The sequence below is a fragment of the Cervus canadensis genome, chromosome 21 (genome assembly GCF_019320065.1).
Source record: "Cervus canadensis isolate Bull #8, Minnesota chromosome 21, ASM1932006v1, whole genome shotgun sequence".
Lineage (NCBI taxonomy): Eukaryota > Metazoa > Chordata > Mammalia > Artiodactyla > Cervidae > Cervus > Cervus canadensis.
The window spans coordinates 6322589-6346474 of record NC_057406.1 but is presented as its reverse complement, the minus strand read 5'-3'; the positions used below and the strand labels follow the sequence as shown (position 1 = coordinate 6346474).

At 49.0% G+C, this 23886-nt stretch overlaps 1 long non-coding RNA gene across 1 annotated transcript; it reads left to right on the top strand.

Annotated features, from left to right (window-relative positions):
• The first annotated feature begins 358 nt into the window (after positions 1–358).
• LOC122423690 lies at positions 359–21213 on the top strand. Its single transcript, XR_006264198.1, has 3 exons — positions 359–488; positions 3245–3411; positions 21090–21213. It is a non-coding gene; the product is annotated as an uncharacterized LOC122423690 (long non-coding RNA).
• Positions 21214–23886: the final 2673 nt, after the last annotated feature.

Below are 23886 nucleotides of genomic sequence, written 5' to 3'. Positions count from 1 at the left end.
CAAATACAATCAATCAATAAATTAAAAAACCAAAAAACACTGTGATTTTGTGTAAACCAAGGGGGAAGGGGGCCAGCCCCTGGTGCCAGGCACTTTGCCTGTGTGGAACAATTGGATCCGAGACATTGATCGGGGCTCTGCTTTCTCTAGTTTCCCCTGTATTTTTCTCCTTCCCTTTCCATGTGCTCACTGCCCCAGGGGAAAGTCCGGGAGAGCGGAAAGCCAGCAGTCTGGGTCAGGGGGAGGGTTCCCGGCATGGACAGGGCTCCCTGAGGACACGTGGAGGAGGGAAGGCTCCCAGCCCTGCCTGGAGAGATGGACCCAGGGCTGGACCAAGAGGGGAGAGGCTAAGGGAGAATGCAGATCCTGGAGCCGAGGGGTCTGCGTCCCGCACTGGTGCTGGTCCAGGGATGCCTTGTGTGAGTTAGGGAAAGGCGCCTCTCTGGGAGAGCCCCCTACCTCGGCCCCACGCTGGGATCCAGGGCTTGGTGAGTGACCACACTGGGTGTTGAGCTGGGTTTCCACTCCCACCTCCGCTGGGTTCCCGCACAACAAGACAAGATGGTTCTGACTGCACCTGCTTCCTGGTGGGCTATATCGCTATAGCGCAGGGGTCCTCCTGGTGTACATGGGCCACCGGGACCCAGGCACTCTCCCCAGAGAAGCCTCTTGGGCACACGGAGGTGGGGAAGAAGCAAAGAGCTGCTTGGTTTCAGCCCCCCATGCTGATTGGTGAAGACAGGTGACCAGCAGAAGCCTCTGAGGACCGGTGACCAAGGCAAGCTCCACCCAATCCCTCATCTGAAACTTCTTCCCTCCCTTCCTTCCTTCCTTATCTTCTTCAGATTGTTCAACCTTTGCCTGTTGGGAGCTCTGTCAGTTGGCCCGTGTCCCTTTAACACAGTATACGTGTTTGTATGTGTGTGTTTGAGTCTTTCCGTAGTTTCTGGCATTGCAAAGTGCTCTAGGCTCATTCTGTATAAGAAAGAAGAAAGATAGTGCTAAGTCGTGCTCGGCTCTTGCGATCCCATGAACTGTGGCTTGCCAGGCTCCTCTGTCCATGGGATTCTCCAGGCAAGAATACCAAAGTGGGTTGCCATTTCCTTCTCCAGGGGAAATTCCCTACCCAAAAGTTGAACCCAGGTCTCCCGAGTTGCAGGCAGATGCTTTACCGACTGAGCTACACAGGAAGCCCAGACAAGCCCAGACATTCTGTATAATCCCTGCCCTAGTTCTATGATCAGGCATTTCTCCAAGGAGACCAGGTTCCTTTTATTGGAGAATGGCATTAGAAGCCAAGATCTGGCTGCGTGATACTCCATTGTATGGATAAATATTTTATTTATCCACCCATCTATTTATGAATATTTAAGCTGTTTTCCACTTATTGGCTATTATGAGTAATGCTACTATGAACAGCATTTGTGTACAAATTTTTCTGCGGGCATGTTTTCATTTCTCCTGGTGGCATACCTAGGAGTTCCTGGGTCATATAATTCTATGTTTATCTTACTGAGGAACCACCAGTTTGCTAAAGCATTTTCCACAACCAGTTTGCTAAAGCATTTTCCATAACCATCAGCAGTGTAGGAGGGTTCCAATTTCTCCATGTTCTCACCAATGCTTGTTATCATCTGTCTTTTCGATTATAGCCATGCTAGTGGGTATGATGTGGTATTGACTTGTATTTCCCTAAGAGCTGATGATCTCAAGGGCCTCTTTTTATATGCTTGTTGGGCTTTTGTGTACCTTGGAGAAATGTCCATTCAGACCCTGTGGGTGGTGTTCGTTGCTCAGTCGTGTTTGACTCTTTGCAACCCCACAGACTATAGCCCGCCAGGCTCTTCTCTCCATGGGATTCTCCAGGCAAGAATCCTGGAGTGGGCTGCCATTTCCTTCTCCAGAGGATGTTCCCAGCCCAGGGACTGAACCTGGGTCTCTTGCATTGCAGGCAGATTTTTTACCGCATGAGCTACAGGGAATTGCCCACTGTTAACTGGGTTGTCTTAATCACTGCTTTTGGGCACCCCTTCAATTTGGGGCCTGAGGAGACAGCCTCTTTGGTTTCACCCAGTCCTGACCTTAGTTTTAAAGAAAAGAATGGGGGGTAGTGGACTTGAGTGAGGGGGCATCTCATCCATTCCCAGAGGTTTTGGTCACCAGATGTGGGATGAGAATGGGGCAGCCACAAGGATGAGGAGTCCCAACTCCGGGGGGGTGGATGCCCCAGTGTGTGTGGGGAGGAGGTGCTGGAGGGCTCACTTGGCCCATAGAAAGGGAGTGGGAACTATCAGGGCATCTGGGCTTGAAGAGCTGGCACAAAACAGGCACAACCTGCTGGCTTCTCTGGCACCCCTGTCCCTCCATGCCTGCAGGTCACCCCCAGCTGAGCCAGCTCCAGGATGTCTGTCCCCAAACCGGTTTGTGCCTGTTGAGTCCTTTCCACTGTAACCCTTCAAGTAATTCAGTGTCACATAAGCTGCTGAAACCTGAGGGCTAACAGAAGGATTGTGGGGGTTTCTGTGAAAACAAACTTGAATCCCATGGAAAAGTCTGATATAGGCAACTTGCATAAAGTTTCTGCAGGATGGGAAATTCCCTGCTGGCCCAGTGGTTAAGACTCCATGCTTTCACTGCAGAGGGCATGGGTTCGAACCCTGCTTGGGGAACAAAGCCCTGCATGCTGCATGGTGCAGCCAAAAAAGAAAAAAAACCCTCCAAATTAGGTGGGTGAAATGACTGCTTAATTCTGCACTCAGATGGCTTCTTAAATCTCTGAAGATTTCGAACTCTCCCTGGGAGCCAAGCCTGGAGTCCCAGATACTGCCTGGTGGGGGTTATTGTTTAGTTGCTCAGTTGTGTCTGACCCTTTTGCAACCCCATGGACTGTAGCCCGTCAGGCACCTCTGTCCATGGGATTTCCCAGGCAAGAATACTGGAATGGGTAGTCATTTCCTTCTCCAGGGGACCTTCCTGACCCAGGGATCCAACCCGCATCTCCTGCACTGGCAGGCAAATTCTTGACCACGGAGTCACCAGGGAAGCCTCACCTGGTGGGGGTGGGTAACACCAAAAGCAAGGGCCTGTCTCCAGGGCAGCTCCAACCTCCAGAGACGTCTGGGGTCCTCATCAACAAATTCCGAGGGGATGTCCACTCACAGCACTTAAGGCAAGCTGCTTAAGGCACGCATGCGCCTCTGAGTCCAAGAGCTCCTTCACTAACTGACCGTCCCCGTCCCACCAGGGAGAAGAGGGGGCCTGACCACGTGACAGCATCCTGTGTGGGGAGACGACGGGACAGACCCAGGGTCCAGGAGAGGAGAGGAGCTCGGTGACGGCCGGGTTTCAGTCTCAGCTTGCCCACCACGTCCCTGGGCCCGCACTGCAGCCCTGGGCGGGCTACAGACACAGGTAACAGCCCAGTTTCCCGGGGCCATGACACGCCCACAGCAGGGCGGGAGCGGCCCCACGGCTGGTGTGTGGCCTGGCATTCGGGGCTCTCTGGTGTCCAACAGACCCGGGTTCAAGGCCCGGCCCCTCCATGCACTGGCTGCGTGGCCAGGCTGGAGTCTCCCCCGCTGCCACATGGAGACAATGACAACACACGCATCCTCTGTGGGACACCCCTCCTGTGGGTCTGCGCTCTCTCCTCCACCGGGGGTACCTCTCAGGAGCCCAGTGCTTTGGCGACAGAACTGCTGCTCAGGCCCCCGACTGTTAACTGGGTTGTCTTAATCACTGCTTTTGGGCGCCCCTTCATTTTGGGCCCTGAGGAGACAGCCTCTCTGGCTTCATCCAGTCCTGACCTTAGTTTTAAAGAAACGAATGGGCTTTGCCATCCCAGCCCCCAAGTCCAGGTACCAGCCAAGGTGTGGGCTCCTGGCCCCATGAGAAGGGGCCCAGGTTCTGGGATGCCAGGTGTGGGCAATGGGAGAAAGAGGGAAGCACATTCCCACCCAAAGGGCTTTCACTGTCATGGTCACTTCACCGCTCCAGGCCTCAGTTTCCTCATCTGTGCAAGCGGACAATACCTCCTACCTGATGGTATCATGGCTCAGAAGAGCACACCTCCCATTTCCCAAACTCCAGCCATCCCAGGGCCTGTGACAGGTTTGTTCCCCTGAGCCCCACCTCCTCTGTTAAGTCCTTAAATCGATTCGCTTTTTTCCTTAAAAAAGAAACTATGTCCTCACAAGCAGAGGACAAGGATCCCTTGTCAGAAACAGAAAGTAAAACCATAAAGATGAGCGCGGCGGCGATACGGGGCCACATTCGAGCTGTGCACTGGGGTGACCAGAGGCCCGAGGGGGGCCTGCTGTCCTCTGGACAGAAGGTGCTCAGAGGCGGCCAGGTGTCCTCACCCTGAACTGAGCTTTCTCCTCCACAGAAGGTGGGAAAGAGACTTGAAAAGGTAGGCGCTTTCTATCCACGAAAGTCCACATCAGTTAATGCCTGCCACGACGTGTTGTTCACTCAGTCGTGTCCTACTCTTGGTGACCCCATGGACTGCAGCACGCAGGCTTCCCTGTCCTTCACCATCTCCTGGAGCCTGCTCAAACTCATGTCCATTGAGTCGGTGATGCCATCCAACCATCTCATCCTCTGTCGTCCCCTTCTCCTCCTGCCTTCAATTTTTCCCAGCATCAGGATCTTTTCCAATGAGTCGGCTCTTCGCGTGAGGTGGCAAAAGTACTGGAGTTTCAGCTTCAGCATCAGTCCTTCCGATGAATATTCAGGACTGATCTCCTTCAGGATGGACTGGTTGGGTCTCCTTGGAGTCCAAGGGACTCTCACGAGTCTTCTCCAACACCACAGTTCAAAAGCATCAATTTTTTGGTGCTCAGCCTTCTTTATGGTCCAACTCTCACCTCCATACATGACTACTGGAAAAACCATAGCTTTGATTATACGGACCTTTGTCAGCAAAGTGATTTCTCTGCTTTTTAATACACAGTTTAGGTTTTGACTCAAGGACCCCCTGGCCCCAGTGGGCCGTGCCCACACTCAGGCGAGTCCCTCTATGTAAACTAAGGTGTGTCCTCTGTGTAAACTAAGACCTGGCTGCTCTGGGTTCTTGGTCAGTTGTTCCGGGTCTCCTTAATTGAAAGTCAAGTCCCACAGTCCATTCCTGCTGGGAATGCCAGGGGCAGAGGACCCCAGGGCAGCCCCCCTGAGGTTGGTCCTGAGGATCCCTGTCCTGTCCAGACACATTTCTTTACCCCGGGGGACCTCATGCTGTTGGTGCACCCCGCACACTGCAGGGAGGCCCCTGCGGGCCTGCCTTCGGGAGCTGCAGGGATGGGGTGCAGGCTCAGAAACAGGTGTGACAGACGGAGATGGCGGAGGGGGCACCAAGGGGGAGGGAAGGACAGGCAGCTCCCGCGAGCCTGTGAGCAGCCCCGGGAGGTCACCTGCTGGGCCCTCGGCTTTAAGGCAAAGATGGAGAAGGAAAGGGAGGAGAAAAGGGGAGAAGAAAAAGGAGTTCTGGTGATGGAGGAGGTGAGGGGGCAGGGCCCAGGGCCGAGGCCAGCGATGGGGCCAGACCGCCCGCGTCTTGATGTGTGACCTTGATCAGCACAGGCCAGGCCTCTCGCACTCAGGGCTGGGGAGGGCGAGCAAAAGATGTCACCTGGGGCGTCTCCCTCGGCCCCAGGGCCGGCGTGGAGGAGGAGCCTATGAGCGGAAGCAATAGGAGCAGGGGGCCCAGAGCGCTCTGCAAGGCTCCCTTCACAATCTTGTTATCCGGCGCCCCCAGGTGGACAATATGAGAATGACAGGAAATCCTGAAATAAATGAGAGAAAAGCAGCATTGCCCTCCCTTCCCCGGTGGGACAGCCACAGGCAACCCCGTCTGAATCCCGTCCCCACTTCTTACCTGTTCTGGGTTTTAGGCAGGCCACTGGAATTCTCAGCTTTGTCATTTGTAAAGTGGGATTCAATCCCAGGAGGTCATCAGCTAATTGGCTATCCCTCCCCGCCTCCCTGACGCCGAGTTTTCACTGGTGTGAACAGGAATGCAAAGGTAACCTTTCAGGTCCCAGAAAGTCTGCAGCAGGCTGGACTTCTAACACACCTGCCGCCACCCTCCTTGAATAACCCCAGGTAAGGATTGTGTAAGTCCTATGTGAAGAAAGATTTAAATAAAAAGACAGTCTTTATTCTTGAATGAGAAATCTAGTCAACATCATGAAAATGCCCATTTTTTTTTCTGAATTACTTATTTAAAAAATCCAAACAGGATATTTAAAAATTAATCAAATGACTTACCTAGAAGAGTAAATGTGTGAAAATAGCTAGGAAAATCCTGAAAAGGAAGAGTAATGAGGAAGGACTGACTCTATTTGCTATTAAAAGATGTGATGCTTGTTATTATAATTTTCCACAGCAACTGAGCACTTAATGTTTCAGGCCCTGTTCCAAGGGCTTTATAAAGACTAAAGCATTTGATCTTCATGACAACACTTGGTGGAAGTAGGGGCTTAATACATGGACCCTTTTCTCCTGCAAAGGTTCAGATCCACTGAGAGGAAGACGAGGAAGTCAGGTCAATATATCCTTATTTTACTGATAGAAGCTGGATTAGAGGCCAAGGCAGAGGCAGGGGCAACAGTGGGCTTCTTTTTTAATATTTATTTATTAGACTGCTCTGGGCCTTAGTTTTGGGATATGGGATCTAGTTCCCCTGGTCAGGGACTGAACTCAGGCAGCATTGGGAGCATGGAGTCTTAGCCACTCGATCACCAGGGAAGTCTCAGCGTTTTTCTTTTCTTTTTTTTTTTAAGATTTTTTTTTTTTTTTTTTTACTGTGGTGGGTGTTTGTTGCTGTGCATGGGTTTCCTCTAGTTGTGGCGAGTAGGGGCTACTCTTCTTTGAGGTGCTCAGGCTTCTCATTGTGGAGGCTTTTCTTGTAGAGCAGGGGCTCTGGGGCCTGTGGGCTCAGTAGTTGCAGCCCCTGGGCTCGGGAGCACAGGCTAAATGTTTGTGGCATATGGGCTTAGTTGCTCCATGGAATGTGAAATCTTCCCAGATCAGAAATTGAACCCGTGTCTCTTGCATGGACAGGCGAATTCTGTACCACTGAGCCACCATGGGCTTTGTAAAGTAGAACTCCATCAAGGGAATGAACAGACAAGTCAGACACTGGGAGAAAATATTTGAAAAACACATATCTGATAACTTACATGCAAAATATACAAAGAACTCTTCTAACTCAGCAATGAGAAAAAAAAAAAGAATGACCCAGTTTAAAATGGGCAAAAGATGGAGGCAGACACCTCACCAAAGAAGACATACACATAGCACATAAGCATAGGAAAAGATGGCAATATAATCCATATTAGGCAATTGCAGATTAAAATAGTGAGATACCACTGCATGCTTATTAAAATCCAATGGCTCAAATCCAAAAAACTGAAAAACAAAACAAAACCAACGTGGAGGTGGAGCAACTCCAACTCCAACGTGGATAGCTCCAAATACCAACGTGGAGGTGGAGCAACAGGAAGTCTCATTCATCGCTGGTAGAAATGCAAAGCAGCCCCTTTGGAAGACAGCTTGGCAGTTTCTTACAGAGCTAAACAGCCTTACTATATGATCCAGCAATCACACTCCAAGGTATTTACTCAAAGGACTTGAAAACTTATGTGCTGGGAGCCAACACACGAGACCCTACCCATGACAAGGTCACGAGGAGAAAGCCTGACAGGCAAGACAGATCAGGTTTTCAGGGATTTCGAAAAGCTGCCCCTGGTGCTCACCTTAAAGATGATATCTGTCTTTCTGATGCCTGCCTCGATAGACTACTCCCTAATTTTTGTGACACAAGCAGAAGGCCTTCCCCGATCTCTTTCCAAATAAGAATCAATTTAGAACTTTAATCAATAAGTTTCCCAGGTGGTGGTATTTTATGAGATTATCCAGGGTGAAAGGAGTGTTTTAATTTAAACTCCTTTGCTGGTATTTTAGTTTGTTTGGCAAATGCGTTTATGCCCTTGGTACTAATATGCATGATTGCTTATAATACCCTAATCATAAAATAACATAAAGAACCTGATCATATAAAAGCCCTAATAGACATGGAGCATTTTTGAGGGGTGAAGGAGTCCTATTAGAAAACATGAGAAAAATTATTCTAAAGGTGGTTATTGGGTTGACGTTTGCTTGCTGTGTTTTGCTTGCTGTGTTTTTGCTCTTAATGTGCTAAGGTTGTGTTATAGAAACCATTGTTAATATAGTTAAAGATCTAGAGAAATAAGAACTTAGCCCTAGTGTCGTAACAATGAAATGGTTGTTAATTGTCAGCCAGGAGTGCTAGGCAGAGGCTGCCTCACTGAAGCCGCAGAGTCTGTGTGGGGTAAACTTCTCAGATAAACTCAACTGACAACTTCTGCAGAAGGATTAATTTTTGTGTTAACAAGGTTATACTTCTACTCTGTACTGTTGCCCTATGAGACTGCTACCTTTCAGTTAAGGTCACCAGAGAAACAGAAAATAGGTTTACATTCACCTGACCTGCATAAAATGTTAATAGGCCCCAAGGCCAGAAGATAATGTACAAGACCCTCATAAACAAAGAAGTATGCAGAAAACATCCTGGTTTCATGAAGAACAAGCTGATGTAATGTTAAACTATCTTCCCCTTAGAAATGTACTAACTTGGGGTATAAAAGCCACGGTATAAAAAAAGCATTGCCAGACTCTGCACCCCCCGTCTGGTCACTCTCTCTCTCTGTCTCTCTCTCTCCCTCGCAGACTTGGCCCTATCAAGGCTGATCTCACGTGTCTTCTATCTCTCGCCTACGCCATTCATCCTGAGGGTACCCCCTGGATCCTGCCGAGGCTGGACCCCAGCACTTATGTCCACACAAAAACATGCACGTGGATATATATAGCAGTGTTATGATTTCATAATTTATTAAATGATTATTAATCACTCAATAATCAAATGATTATTAAATTATTAATGTTAAATGATTAATTTCATAATGTTTGCATAATTGCTGAAACCTAAAAAGCAGCCATGACATCCTTCCATAGGCGAATGGATAGTGAAATATACATCCATAAAGTGGAATATTATTCAGCACTAAGATGAAATGTGGCTATCAAGCCACCAAAAAGATGTCAAGTAACTTCAAACTATCAATTAGTTAAAGAGGTCAGTCTGGAAAGGCTATTTACTGTATGATTCCAGCTATATGACATTCTGGAAAAGGCAAAACTATACAGACAGTAAAAAGATCAATGCCTAGGGTCCTAGGGGAGTAGGGAGAAGGATGAACAGTGGATGTTCAGAGCAGTGAAATTATTCTGTGTGATTCAAAATGGTGGACCCCTGACACGCATTCGTCTAAGCGCACAGCACTGTGCAACACCAGGTGTGGACTCTTGTAAATTTTGTGTAAAATGTGTGTTTGTGTGCTCAGTCACTCAGTCACGTCCGACTCTTTGCAACCCTATGGACTGTAGCCCTCCAGCTTCTATCCCTGGGATTCTTTTTTTTTTTTCATTTATTTTTATTAGTTGGAGGCTAATTACTTTACAATATTGTAGTGGTTTTTGTCATACATTGACATGAATCAGCCATGGAGTTACATGTATTCCCCACCCCGATCCCCCCTCCCGCCTCCCTCCCCATCCCATCCCTCTGGGTCTTCCCAGTGCACCAGCCCCGAGCACTTGTCTCATGCATCCAACCTGGGCTGGTGATCTGTTTCACCCTAGATAATATACATGTTTTGATGCTGTTCTCTTGAAACATCCCACCCTCGCCTTCTCCCACAGAGTCCAAAAGTCTGTTCTGTACTTCTGTGTCTCTTTTTCTGTTTTGCATATAGGGTTATCGTTACCATCTTTCTAAATTCCATATATATGCGTTAGTATACTGTAATGGTCTTTATCTTTCTGGCTTACTTCACTCTGTATAATGGGCTCCAGTTTCATCCATCTCATTAGAACTGATTCAAATGAATTCTTTTAATGGCTGAGTAATATTCCATGGTGTATATGTACCACAGCTTCCTTATCCATTCGTCTGCTGATGGGCATCTAGGTTGTTTCCATGTCCTGGCTATTATAAACAGTGCTGCGATGAACATTGGGGTGCACATGTCTCTTTCAGATCTGGTTTCCTCAGTGTGTATGCCCAGAAGTTATAACTGGGATTCTTTAGGCAAGAACACTGGAGTGGGTTGCCATGTCCTCCTCCAGGGGATCTTCCCAACCCAGGGATGGAACCTGCATCTCGTTATGTCTCCTGCATTGCAGGTGGGTTCTTTACCACTAGCGCCACCTGGGAAGCCCTGTCCAATGCAGACTGGACATCAATGGAACCGTTTGAGAGTCCAGAGACAGACCAAAGGATACAGGTGGCATTTCAAATCGAGGGGGAAAGATGATGAATTAGTCAATAAAGAGGTTGGTGGAGATTACTGAGATCTCCTCCCCGCCCCCCGCCACAGTCTGTCACATGACCTACAATTCCACCAACATAGCCCCTCTGGCTGAGTTAAGGTGCAGTCACGCTAGTCATTGTCAAATCCATTCTTAGAGCAGTGCTAATTTATCCGGTATTCTGTTCCCAGGGGCCTGGCTCATGAGTGGGTTACGTGTGAGTAGGCAGTGGAAGGGCCTAGTCTGGAAGGTGGGCATCCCTAAGGGATTCTGGGAAATACCAATACTACCCCTGCCCTGGCTTCCCAGGTGGCTCGGGGTGAAGAACCTGCCAATGCAGGAGACAAGGAGACTCTGGTTACATCCCTGGGTCAGGAAGGTTCCTCTGGAGGGGGAACCGGCAACCCACTCCAGTACCCTTGTCTGGGAAATGCCCTGGATGGAGGAGCCTGGTGGGCTGCAGTGCGTGGGGTCAGACAGGACAGAGGACTGAGCAGGCGCGCACCTCTGCCCTGCAGCGAACCTGAGCAGCAGGAGGGATTGAGACGGGAGGCAAGGCCTGGGGAGCACCATCTGGGGATGACCCAGGCGAGGTGAGGTGGGCAGAAGGGTGGACCATACTTCCAGAAAGGGCGCTGTGGACGCGTGTGCGAGCAGGCACAGGTGGATGTGTGTGAGCGCATGTCGTGTGTGCCCAGGGTGTGCACGTGTCACCCAGGGGAGCGGGGGAGTCTGCGACAAGAGGCCGGGTCGTGGCGGATTCAGATCTGCTCTCCGGGCCGCTCCTTCTCCTGTATTCACCAGGAGGCGCCCGGTCTGATTCAGAGACCTACAGTCGTGGACGCTGGCGAGAGGTGGGGAGGTGGGGGGGGAGGGGCTCTCGGGGGCGCACCCGGCCAGAGGTCGGACTTAGGGGGCGCTTCAAGCCGGGGAACGTGCCCGCTGGGAGGCTCTGGCCTCCAGGGGGCGGCCTTGGGCCAGGAAAGGGCTCCCGGCGGCCGCGCCGGGTCCTGCGGTCTCTGCCTCCACCCACGTGGCGGCCCCTGGGAGGCGGGCGTGGGGGTCCATGGGGGGGGAGGGGGCTGACCCGCCGCGCCCCGCGTCCCCGCCGCTCCAGCTCTTCCAGTTCATTCGGCATCTGCCTGTCGGAGCCTGCGGACTCCTCGATGGGGAGGGGAGAGGACGCTGGACCCGAGGGCTGTGGGGCTCTGGGGAAACTGTCCCCGGGAGGGGTGCACGGCCGAGGGAGGCTGCTGGGGAGGCCTGGGAGTAGGCCTGGGAGGACGCGGAGTTAAATGCGTGGCGGAAGGGTTCCAGGCCGGGGGCACAGCCCTGAGGTTGCGAGATCTGGGGGTTGGGTGGGGGGGGGGCCCTAAGCCAGAGTGGGAGAGGCCGGCTGGGGCGCCGGTGAGGGGCGGGGGTCCACCTGCCGAGACCTGCGTCCCCTGCCCTGCGGCCGTCGTTGAGGGCGCCCGCAGACTCCCCGGGAGGCGGCAGGTGTCCCCGGGCGCCTCTGAGCGCCCCCGCTTCACGTCTGCCTCCCAGGAGGCAGGGCCGAGCCCCCCACCCCCACCCCCCAGCGCTCAAGACAAAAATCCTCCTCCTGTCCCCCTCCAGCTCCTTCCCGCGTCTGCCTTTCTCCCGTTTATTGCCTCGCTGCGCTCAGGTCGTCTAGCCGGGTCCCCCTAGTTCTCCTGCGCCCCTGGTTCTCCAGAGGTCGGTGGGATGGAGAGCTTGCACGGAGGCCGCGCTGGGGTCCGCGGGACGAGACCTGTGGACGGCTCGCCGCAGGCCGTCCCCACCTGGCGGGTTCGCGGAGCTCAGAGCCCGGCACAAAGAACGCTCTTCATCCGCGAGCTTTTCTGAACTGCAGTCTCCCCCCCCCCGCCCCCAAAACCTCCCGTAGGTACCAGTCCACCCCGCCTCTGACTTCCACACTCTGGACTTTTCCTCCATGCCTTTCCACTTCCGTTCCTTCCAAACAGACTCCATCCTTTGACTAAAAATCCAGAAAGACACCCAGCTCTTGCTGTCTGCTACCGATTAGGAACTCTTAACACTCCCGCCCCGGGGAACTTCTGTTTCTTGAGGAAGTTCCAGCCACATAGCACCTTAAACCCAAAGGACCCAATCATGGTGCACCAGCCAACTGGGGGTGAGGTCCTGAGGGTCTCCAAGTCCAGCCCTCCCCCCTCCCCCACACTCCCCCCTACACTCACCCACGCCCACCTCCATCCTCCTAGGCAGGGGAAGGTGCTGAGCCCACTGGGAGAGGGGTGGGGGTTCCTGAGCCAACATTTCCCAGGGGGACTCCCTGCAACACGAGCCAGTGAGACCTGAGCCGGTGAGGCCCCGGGCAGATTTTGGAAGGCTCAAGCTACTGCAGAACCTCCCGTCATCTCAGGCCACTTGTCCTGGCCATTGGTGAGGACGGCCACCTGTGCTTTCTATGAAATCCTGCTGGGTTAGGGCAGAAGTCTAAAGAGGGGGATGTGACTGAGGACAGAGGGGGAGCCTGGACCTGCCTTTGACCTTGAGTTTGTTACTTAACTTCCTGAGCCCCAGTTTCCTCATCTGTAAAATGAGAATAATTGTACCCATTCTGTCTCTGGCAACCTTTTTAATACCTCTGAGCTTCCATTTTCTCATCTCTAAAATGGAGTTAATTTCCTGTCTACCTTATGGTTTTGCAATGAATTCCATTCATCTGTTCATCAGATGATTAGGCTGATGATGAAAGGAGAATGTTCGCTATATGCCTGACGCTGTGCACACACCTTAACTCATCCGCTCCTTCCACCGCTCTGGGAGGAAGATGTCTATATCACCACCACTCCACAGATGGGGAAATGGAGGCCACCTGCTCACTCAGGGTCTACTCACAAGTGTCTGCTTTTATCCAACCTTGGCTACCTGCTGGGGTCCTAGTTTTTTCTTCAAATTTTATTTTCAGTTAATTATTTTTATTGTTATTGGATGATAGTTGCTTTACAATGTGTTCGTTTCTGCCGTACAGCCCTGCATATACATATATCCCCTTTTTTGGATTTCCTTCCCATTTAGGTCACACAGAGCCTGGGTAGAGTTCCCTGTTCTTACTAATTGTTTCATACATAGGATTGTATATATGTCAGCCCCAGTCTCCCAATTCATGCCCCCCCCCACTCCTTTTCCTCTTGGTGTCCATGTGTTTGTTCTCTATGTCTATGTCTCTATTTCTGTTTTGCAAATAAGTTGATCTACATCATTTTTCTAGATTCCACATGTATGTATTAATATATGATGTTTGTTTTTCTTGGGGTTCTGTTTTCTTCAGCATCCAATAGCAATCTCCTCACGGTTCTTTAAGCTTCACTAACAGTTTGCTTGAGGCCCTTCCTACCATCTGGTTCCCAAACCAGTGCCCCATGTTTAAAGTTTTTATTTCAACAGCATCCTACTTGTACCTATCAATTTGCCTTCTGGTCATCTATTGCTGTGCGTTCCACTGGTGGCTCAGTGGTACAGAATCCGCCTACAATGCAGGAGATGGGGATTCGATCCCTAGGTCAGGAAGATGCCCTGGATAAGGAAATTGCAACCCACTTCAGTATCCTTGCCTGGAATATCCCATGGACAGAGGAGCCTGGCAGGCTGCAGTCCATGGGGTCACAAAAGAGGCGGACACAACTTAGTGCTTAAACAGTAACATCTGTTGCTGCATTAAAAACTATCCCCAAAGTTAGCAGCTTAAAGCAACAATCATTTCTTTGCTCACAGCTTGCATTTCATAGACTCGGCAGGATCATCCCTCAGCTCTACATGGCATCAACGGGGATAGCTGACTGCCCAGAAGATTCACTTCCCACAGGGCTCCCTCACAAGGCGGGGAGCTCAGTGGAGACTGTTGGATGAGCTAGGAACCTGGTTGTCTTCCATGTGGGCCTGTCCAGGCAGCTGCTTAGGTTTCCTCACAGCATGGCATTCAGGTACAAGAGGGAAGAAGTAGAAACCGCCTGTTTTCTTAAATGTCAGGCCCAGAGTGGCACGCCCAGCACATCTGCTGGGTCCCAGTCCCATCCCAGACTCAAGGGTTAGACGTAAGCTTCAGGTCTTGATGGAGGAGGGGCCTGTGTACATGGGGGGCTGGGACTGTTTGGGGTCATCTTTGGAGACTACCACATCCCTGATTTTACAGATGAGGAAACGGAGTCACAGGCAGGTAGGTAACTTGCCCAAAGCCATTTGCCTTGTAAGGAGAGCCCAGAATCAAGCCTAAACAGTCCAGAGTCCACCAGCAGCCAAGTCCAATAGCCATTACATTTTTTTCTTGAGATGTGATTTTGGCATTAAGAACAAAGTGGAACTGTGCCCAAGATGCTAGCGAGTTCCAAATAAAACAAAATGTGACATTCTTCATGCTTCAGCACAATGAATTCTGGAAATTTGTGTCATAAAATGACTTGCATTTTTCCATAGGAGCCCTCTGTGGCAGACATGGCCAGTTCCTCCCTAATACCCATTTCTCTATCTTATACAGCAACAGATTTTTTGGTTGGGCACCTGGCTTCCCAACTAACAACTGTTTTCGGTTTTTTTCCCCCCAGTTCCCCTTGAAAGCAGAAGTGATGAGAGTGATCTCTGAGTCAGATCTGCTGGCTGAGTATGGGTGCAATGGCAGGAGTGACCATGAGATGAAAACTGAGCGTGAATGGACAGACAGGGTAGCCAACGCCTGGGGTCTTTGAATGAATTTGGGGGGTGGCTAAATCCTTGAGCCCTGACTTCCCACCTCTGGCCTCTTACCTAAGAGAAAAGAGAAATAATTCTCGCTTCTTTTGTTGCTGTCATGTCTGAATCTTTGCCACCTTGTGGACCGCACCATGCCAGGCCTCCCTGTCCTTCACTGTCTCCCAGAGTTTGCTCAAACTCATGTCCATTGAGTCGGTGATGCCATCCAACCATCTCATCCTCTGTCGTCCCCTTCTCCCCTTGCCCTAAATCTTTCCCAGCATCAGGGTCTTTTCCAGTGAGTCAGCTCTTCACATCAGGTGACCAAAGTATTGGAGCTTCCGCTTCAGCATCAGTTCTTCCAATGAATACTCAGGGTTGATTTCCATTAGGATGCACTGGTTTGATCTCCTTGCTGTGTAAGGGGTTCTCAAGCCCTTTTAGGTTTCCTCACAGCATGGCATTCAGGTACAAGAGGGAAGAAGTAGAAACCGCCTGTTTTCTTAAATGTCAGGCCCAGAGTTCTCTTTAAGCCATTGTTAACTTCAGTGTTTGTTTTCACATATCAAATCATGGTAATTTATAGACAATCCAAATGGAAGGGAAAATGCTTGTCCAGGGATGTAACAGCTGGGCTAATATAGGTCTACAGTAACTTTCAGTCCTGAAATTCTGTGGCGTTTTGATGGGAAAGGGTTGGGCTGGGCTGAGGGCTTCCAGCAGTTTCTTGGCTCTGGACTGGATGCTGATCATGTCTTCCTTTTCTTTGTGTGAATATTTTCCCTCAACCTCAGTTCTGACCTTCTGTAACTGAACTAGGGGTCGGACTATATTTAAAACCCAAATGGAAAGTAAGAAGCTGTTTGCAAACGAATTTTCCTTTCGGCCTCTCTGGGAAGTAGGGACAGTTGATGATCATTTTGCAATAGCCAGAAATCCATTTTGTGAAATGCTGGGTTTTGTTTGTTCTCTGCCAAAACACTGTGAAGTAATTGGAGGTTTCATGAACTCTGATTAAGAAAAAAAAAAATGCTTGTTTTTCCAGTATGGTTAGGATGTGGAGTTTCCTGGTGAAGAAATATTCAGGTTTATTTGGCTTCTCTTATGTTTCTGGGTGTGTGGGGACTTGCCTGGGGCAGGGAACAGAATGGGGAGGCTCAGGGGGTGGGGGAGACAAATGCAGAAGTGAAAGGGGAGGTGGGGTTGCCAGGAGATGGAGCCTGGAGCCCCAGCATGGTGAGGCTAAGGCAGAGGCAGAAATGGAAGAGTGGGTGACAGGGCAGCATTGGCTGAGAACAGAGGTCTGAGGGCAGGGAAGCCAGGTACTGGTTCCAGGGGCACAGTCCCCATGCTGCCCTCTCTCTGATCTTATCCAGGGAGACTCACCTCGCATGCTTCCCCAGGAGTCAGACTGGCCAAACACGGAAGTGGAAAGACCAATGTCAAAATGACATTGACTACACATGAATCATCCTGACTTAGAAGGTGTTTCCAGATCTTGTGAAGTGGGGTCAGTACACGCCCTTCCTCAAAGGCTGAACGCGGAGTGAATGAGTTACCGTATAAAAAGTGCTTAGGTGGTGCTGGTGGTAAAGAAGCTGCCTGCCAGTGCAGAAACATAAGAGACGTGGGTTTGACCCCTGGCTTGGGAAGATTCCCCTGGAGGAGGGCATGGCAGCCCACTCCGGTATTCTTGCCTGGAGAATCACATGGACAGAGGAGTCTGGCGGGCTACAGTCCATAGGATTGCAGAGTTGGACACGACTGAAGTGACTTAGCATGCCATGACAGTGCTTGGCTGAGAATAAGGGCTGGAAAATGTTAGCAGCCACTGCCGCCACCATCATCAATCATCACCATTATCATTGTCATCGTCCTCCCTTCCCTCCGCCCGCCCTTGTTTAAACAGACAGTTATTCACTGGAGTCAGCTGTGGTCTTTCAGACCAAGAAAGTTTTGTCATGAGAGAGTTCCATGCTGCTTTAAAAACAGTGGAAAGGCAAGACGTGTCTGACTTCTAAAGGCAAATTGTGAGCTGTTTCAATTTCCCTGAAATTTGAGGACCTTCTGGTTTGGGACTTCTGTCTTTTAAGCACAAGTCAGCCTTGACACATATCTGTTGGATGGCTTTCAAATTCGAGCCACTGACTTCGCTTGTCATAGTGCTTCCTGACCTGGCCTCACACTTCCCATCTCCTTTTTACTCATTTTTAAAAACTTAATTGTGGTAAAATATGCATAATATAAAATGTATTCTCTCATTTAAAAATAATTTGTTTTTTGGCTGCAAGGCATATGGGATCTTAGTTCCTGGACCAAGGATTGAACCCGCGTCTTCTGCATTGGAAGCATGGAGTTTTGACAACTGGATCAACAGGGAAGTCCCCTCTCAGGCATTTTTAAGTATAAAGTTCAGTGGTGTTCAGTATAGGCTTCCCTGGTGGCTTAGTGGTAAAGAACCCACCTGCCAATGCAGGAGATTCGGGTTCAATCCCTGGGTCAGGAAGATCCCTTGGAGAAGGAAATGGCAACCCACTTCAATACCCTTGCCTGGAAAATCCCAAGGACAGAGGAGCTTGCCTGGTGGGTGATAGTCCATGGAGTTGCAAAAGAGTCAGACACGTCTCAGCAACTGAACAACGACAACAATTTTTTAGTCCTTTCACATTGTTTTGGCTCGTCATTATTTTCGTTTTGAATATTATCTTCCAGGATCTTGATGGTAAAATTCTCTCTCTCTCAGCCATCACTATTCAATCCTTGTTTCCTTTCCAGTAAAATGAACTCTTCCTAAACATTTCAACTGGGGTGGGGTGGGGGATGGGGGGTCACGTCTCACTCATGACTTTAAAGCAAGCTGGGGTCAGAGCTGCTGCTCCCCCTGCCCCTGTCCTGCTTGATAGCTGGGCGAGCACAACTGTGCACACTTCATCTGCAAGCCAGGACGGAGTGGGCCTTTCTTAGCCTATTGTCTCTAAGATGGTTTGCCATTCAGAAACAGCTCGTTCAGGACTTCCCTGGTGGCCCAGTGGCTAAGAATACACCTGCCAATGCAGGAGACACAGGTTCGATCCCTGGTTCAGGAAGATCCCACATCCCAGGGGGAAGCTAAACCCGTGGACCACATTCTACTGACGCCCACATGCTCTAGAGCCCTTGCTCTGCAGCAAGAGAAGCCTCTGCAGGAAGAGGACCCCTCTCACTGCAGCCAGAGAAAGCCCAAGCACAGCAACAAAGGCCCAGCATGGCCAAAAATAAATAAATAAAATTTTTTTTAAAAAGTAAAAGAAACAGCTGGTCGAAGAGAATGGGGCATGACCCACACCATGAAGACTCAAGGTATGACTAGTTGGGAAGCAACACCTGAAAAACGGGGTCCTGACTTTAGAGGCTACACTGTCTGTGAATCAGAGACCAACATGTCCTGTAACAAAACACACAGTCAGGAATCATGACTATACCCAGTGATTGCTTACAGAATTTTTGTTTCCTTTTCTTGAAACTTGCAGGGGGAATGTTTCCAACAGTGGACAGATCAATGGTTTCACTGAATTGGAAGCTGGGACTGCTACAAGGCCGTGTTAATCTCCCTATCCCTGGGACCAAAGTAAACAGATAAAGTAAATATATATAATATATAAAATATAAATTATACATTTTAAAATATTATTACCATAACATTTGCCCCCCCCCCCTTTTTAGTATATTTACAGAATTAGGCAATCATCATTACTAATTTTAGAACAGTTTCATCATTCCAAAAAAGAACCGCCGTTCCTATTAGCAGTCACTTCCATTCCTCACTCCCTCCAGCCCCTGGCAACCACTGATCTGTTTTCTGTCTCTATGGATTTGCCTATTTGGTACATTCTATATGAATAGAATCATATGACTCTATTAGAATGGTATGAATCTATTCATAACGATTCCAAAGCCTTTTCTGTCTGGCCTCTTTCACTCCGCATATTTTCAAAGTTCATCCGTGTTATGTCAATGTGTCATGTGTCAATACTTCCTTCCGTTTTATTGCGGAATGATATTCCACTGTATGGACATATCCATTCATCAGTTGGTGGATATTTGGGTTGTTATCGCCTTTGGCTATAATGATAACACTGCTGTATACACTCATGTACGTGGGACTTCCCTGGTGGTCCAGTGGCCAAGACTCTGTGCTGCCAATGCCTGGGGCCTGGGTTATATGTCTGGCTGGGGAATTCCATCCCACGTGCTGCAACTAAGATCCGGCACAGCCAAAAAAAAGAACATTCAAGTACGTGTTTTTGTGTGGATACGTTTTCAGTTCTCTTGGGTATACACTGGTGAAGGGAATTTCTGGGTCATGAGGTAACTCCACACTTAGCTTTTTGAGGAGTTGCCCAACTGTTTTCCAAAGCGGCTACACCATTTTGTGTCCCCCAGCCATGTAAGACATCTCTCTGATGCTGGTCGTTGCCTCGTCTTTCTGATTATAGCCATCCTAGTGGGTGTGAAGTTGGTATCTCATCGTGGCTTTGGTTCTACTCCCCAAATGATTAATGATGTTGAACATCCTTTTATGTACTTTTGGGTCATTGTATACATCTTCCTTGGAGAAATGTTTTCAAATCCATTGTCCATTTTTAATTGCTTTTTGTTGTTTTTTTTAGTTGTGAGAATTCTTTATATATTCCAGATTCAAGTCCCTTATCAGATATATAATTGATAAAAATTAATAATTGATTCCAGGGAATTCCATGGTGGTCCAATGGCTGCACTTCCACTGCACAGGGCACAGAGTTCCATCCCTGGTCAAGGAACTAAGATCCTACAAAACATGCAGTAGGATCCTACAAGCACTGCCCCCCCACCCGAAAAAACAAATTATTCCATTCTGTGGGTTCTCTCTTTTTTTTTTTTCTGCACCAGGCAGCTTGTGGGATCTTAGTTCCTTGACCAGGGACCTCAGCAGTGAAAGTGCTGAGTCCTGACTAACCACTGGACTGCCAGGGAATTTGGTCTTTTCCCTTCCTTGATGGTGTCCTTTTGAGACAAAAAAACAAATGTAATTATAATGAAGTCCAATTCAACTATTTTCTTCTTTAGTCACCTGTGCTTTTAGTGTCATATTTAAACCATTGCTTAATCCAAACTGGTAAGGATTAAATCCTATGTTTTCTTCTGAGTCTTATAGTTTTAACCCTTACATGACAATACGTTTTGAATTGCTTTTCAAATATGATGTGTGTGGGGAGGTCCAACTTCATTCTTTTGCGTGTGGATATCCGGTTTTCTAGCACCATATGTTGAGAAAACTATTTTTTCCCCATTGAATTGTCTTGCCACCCATGTAAAAAGAATTGACCGTAAGTATAAGGGTTTATTTCTGGGCTCTTCAGGCAGCAGTGACACTCAGTCCCAGTTCTAGATTTTTCTCCAAACTCTGCATCCCACCTCCTCAGAGACTCTGGCCCCAGCTGACTGGTGGCCCCTCTTCAGAGGCCTGGGGCTGGGTCAACGGGATCCTTCCTCCAAGCTCCTGAGGCAGAAACACCAGAAGAGCTCATTTGCCTGGGCTGAAGAAACTGGCTCATCCCAGGTCGTTTCTTCAGGGACAGCCTGTCTCCAGTGACAGATCAATGTGGACCGTAAGGACCTAGAAACTTGCCCCAGCTCAGGACAGCTCTGCAAGTCCATCTCAGCATCAGGGAGTTGCCTGAGCCTTGTAAAGGGACTGCATCACAGCTCAACTTCTCCTTTAGTTAAGTTGTCTCTAAGTTCTTAGAAATGATTATGAAGTAGAAATATCACATGCCCTGAGGGTGATTCTCAACAGGTCTTAAGCCGATTTTGGTCATTCCACTCCCTTTGCTAGTAATTGGAGCAGGAATGGACAGGTAATGCTATTCTGGCCAAGGAGAATTAGAGGAAGTCATTTGGAGAAGGGGATTTCTGAGTTTTCACAGACACAAGGAAGAAACATTCTCTTTTCTGCCTTTTTGCTTTAGTGCCTAAGGGTGTGATGCTGGAGTAGTGGTGGCCATCTTGAGGCCATGAGGGAACAAGCCGGAGACTATACTGGATCCTTGAAGACATGAAGACATTGGTGAGCTACTAAATTAATCAACCCTGGAGAAACCCTATCACCAGACTCCTTATTGCTTATGGTTGGCACTGTTAACTGTCCTCTAGTGGCCATTCTTCCTGTCATCCTTCTAGTAATAAACCTTGTTGAGTTTTAGTTGGACATCTGGGAGCCCCAGTTGCAGACCACACTTTCTAGCATCCTTGGCAGTTGGGTGTGGCCATGTGACCAAGTCCAGGCCAATGGGACGTAAACACAAGTGATACCTACAATTTCTGTATTAGTTCCTTAAGGATGTTTGCCTTCACACTACTATATATAAAATAGATAACTGATAAGGACCTATTGTACTCTACTCAATATTCTGTAATGACCTACATGAGAGAATCTAAAAAGGAGTGGATGTATGTATATGTGGGTTTCCCTCGTGGTCCAGACAGTAAAGAATCACTTTAACTTTTCATATGTTTATGTATAGAACTCATTCACTTTGCTGTGCAGTAAAACTAACACTTCCTAGGTGGCTCTGTTGGTGAAGAATCTGCCTGCCAGTGCAGGAGACAAAAGAGATGCAGGTTTGATCCCTGGGTCAGGACGATCCCCTGGTGGAGGAAATGGCAACCCACTCCAGTATCCTTGCCTGGAGAATCCCATGGACCGAGGAACTTGGAGGAACTTACAGTCCATAGGGTCACAAAGACTCAGACACCACTGAATAGACTTAGCAGGCAGAAACTAACACAGCATTGTAAACCAACTATACTTAAAAAAAAAAAAAAAAAAAGACATTTGCCTTGGGCGTTCTCTTCCCCTGTTCCCACTAGCTGGAAAATTGCAACAGCTAGAGTCCCTTGGAGCCTCAGTGGTAAAGAATCCGCCTGCAATGCAGGAATCACAGGTTTGATCCCTGGGTCGGGAAGATCTCCTGGAAAGGGAAATGGCAACCCACTCCAATATTCTTGCCTGGAGAATCCCATGGACAGAAGAGCCTGGTGGGCTACAGTCCATGGGGTCACAGAGTCAGACATGACTGAAGCGACTTAGCACACATGTAGTCTTTTGGAAGCCCCATCGGCCTTGGCACACTCACCTTGGAGCAATGATTTGAGACAGAAACAATCTTTTACTTTATTTAAGTGACTTTATTTTGGGGTCTTTTTGTTACAGTAGCTTCTCAAGTACCTTAGCCAATATATCATGTGGAATAATAAATGCTTTCTTGGGACTTACCTGGTGGTCCAGTGGTTAAGAGTCCACCTTGCAACGCAGGGCATTCGGGTTTGATCCCTGGTCGGGGAACTAAGATCCCATATGCCTTGGAGCAACTAAGCCCGTGTACCACAACTAGAGTCTGTGTGCTGCAGAGAAAGATCCCATGTGACACAACGAAGATGTCTAGTGTTGCAACTAAGGCCTGATGCAGCCAAACAAATAAATCAATAAACACTTTGTAAAAATAAAAATAAAAAAATAAGTGCCCTCCTGATTTCAGCTACCTGAGTTGTTTCTAGCAGCCAGGACCTCCTCTCTGATCTTTCTTCCTCGGAAGTTGGTGGGGGCTGGTGTGGAGTTCCAATTTTTGTTGATGGTGGACTATGTCTGCAAGGAATGTCTTCCTGTTTGAGGTTGTCTCCTCCCGACATCCCACCAAGTTTAGTCTCGCCTACCACCTTTCCCTCCTACTCCTGGTCCCTGTCCAGGGAAGGGGATGACCTCCCTGACCCCCACCGTGGTGCCTAGATTGCACTTGAGTCTTCTGTCCATTGTCAGGTCCACCTAACAGCAGACTTCCCAGCATGCCTTGCACTGGCTGGTCCACAGCAGACTTCCCAGCGTGCCTTGCGCTGGCTGGGCCACAGCAGACTTCCCAGCACGGCTTGCACTGGCTGGTCCACTTTAGGACAGAGATTTAGGAACAAGTGAACCATGAAACCAGACTTCCAGGAACAGAGCCCTAAATTATCCCCATTCTTCTTTCTCAGATAGAGGACATTCTAATTTAATGTTTAAACAAGAAGTTGAATATTGATACAGCAGCAAGGGGGAATTATTCCCCCACCCCAGAGCTGCTGGAAATGCTACCTACTTGCTTGCGTGTGACTGGTCAGCTTCGGGGGGTTCATTAAATAATTGACGGGAAACCTGCCATTGGCCCCTGCTGGACCACACACTGCCCCCTAGTGGAGGGATGGGATCTCATCTCCCCAGACAAAAATATCTGTAAAAACATCGGCCCGAAACAAATAACAGGATTCCTAGGATCTGATTACTGTCGCCAGGGCAGTAGCCACCTCCCTTTCTTCTCCTTTCTGAGAATTTAAGAGCAAATGCCCAACAAAGGTTCTGTCAGGGTCAGCGGACTGATGCTGCCAGGCATCATATGATGAACTTGGGACGGGGCAAAAGGAAGCAGAGGGTCTCTCTGGAATCCAGTCCAGGCCCAGGGGCCCAGAAAGGGTTCTGGACTGGAGGTGCTGCACCCAGAGGTGATGAGGAGGGCAAACTCTCACCCCAGGCTGTACTATTGAAGTAAAATCTACTAATTTTCAAAAGATTTTAAAAGACAGGTGAGATGATACTATGGTTGGAGAACTACCTCATACATTCATTGTTTCAATCAAAAATGTCACCTGCTCTTGATTACCCCTAGAACCAGGGACCTCACCTCCTTACCAGGCTGCCCACGATCTTCTACTGGCAGGATCGAGGCCTCTAAACAC